At 44.5% G+C, this 1,224-nt stretch overlaps 1 pseudogene; it reads left to right on the top strand.

The window, feature by feature from the left end:
• The first annotated feature begins 505 nt into the window (after nt 1-505).
• LOC104991727 lies at nt 506-1,085 on the top strand (annotated as a pseudogene).
• The last annotated feature ends 139 nt before the right edge of the window (nt 1,086-1,224 follow it).

Below are 1,224 nucleotides of genomic sequence, written 5' to 3'. Positions count from 1 at the left end.
CAGAAAACAAACTACAGAAACCAATATGGCCTGAGTGACTCTGAATTCCTATGAGTAAGATAAGGGGGGGAAAATGCACTTAAGAATCAAGGAAAAATTTTGTTTAGACACAGCACACAAAAAAGGAATGTTTATATATATTATACTTACATGTGTACATAATAAGTATGTATACCTCTATAAGTCTTTACATACTTACATAATTTCAGCCTTTCTTTAGTTTCTCATTTAACTGACATAGATTTGCATTGATAAATCCAAACTTTATTGGGAAAGTTAACTTTCTACCATAAAAATTAAGAGTTTAGCTTGAGTACTTTTTCTAGGTCAGATAGAAAATATCTAAATGAAAACACACAGGGGAAGTGAGACAGAAATTTTCAGACAATGAGTACTGTGTTCCCTAATTAAAAGCCTTGCTTAGAAAGATTATCATTAGACACCCTACCTCCAGAGTTCCACCATATGCCATCTCAGCCAGCCAAGCAGCAACCTCATCTTCCCCATGGATTTCACACTCTCTCTACTGATAACCCTGGTGCTGATCAGCTACGGCCCGGGAGGATCTCTGGGCTGTGATCTCTCTCAGAACCACGTTTCAAGCAAAACCTCAGGCTCCTGGGCCAAATGAGCAGACTCTCCCCTCACTCCTGTCTGTAGAACAGAAAAGGCTTCGGTTTTCCCCAGCAGATGGTGGAGGGTGACCAGCTCCAGGAGGCCCAGGCCATCTCTGTGCTCCATGAGATGCTCCAGCAGAGCTTCACCCTCTTCCACACAGAGTGCTTCTTTGCTGCCTGGGACACTGCCCTTCTGGAGCAGCTCCGCACTGGACTGCAACAGCAGCTGGACGACCTGGATGCCTGCCAGGGGCAGGTGACGGGAGAGGAAGACTCTGCCCTGGGAAGAATGGGCCCCACTCTGGTCTTGAAGAGGTACTTCCACGGAATCCATGTCTACCTGAAAGAGAAAGAATACAGTGACTGCACCTGGGAAATCGTCAGAGTGGAGATGATGGAGCCCTGTCTTCATCAAGCAGCTTGTAAAAAAGGTTAAGAAAGATGGATGGAGATCTGAACTCAGCTTGAGATGACTCTCAACGACTAAGATGCCACATCACCCTCGTACACTCACCTGTGTTCATTTCAGTCGACTGATTTCTGCTTTGGCCACCAAATTCATTGAATTACTTTAGCCGATACTTTGTCAGTACTAATAAGCAAGTAG

This window comes from Bison bison, unplaced genomic scaffold (assembly GCF_000754665.1).
Source record: "Bison bison bison isolate TAMUID 2011002044 unplaced genomic scaffold, Bison_UMD1.0 scf7180017487012, whole genome shotgun sequence".
In the NCBI taxonomy this organism is placed as follows: Eukaryota; Metazoa; Chordata; class Mammalia; order Artiodactyla; family Bovidae; genus Bison; species Bison bison.
This window is presented reverse-complemented; position numbering and strand designations above follow the sequence as displayed.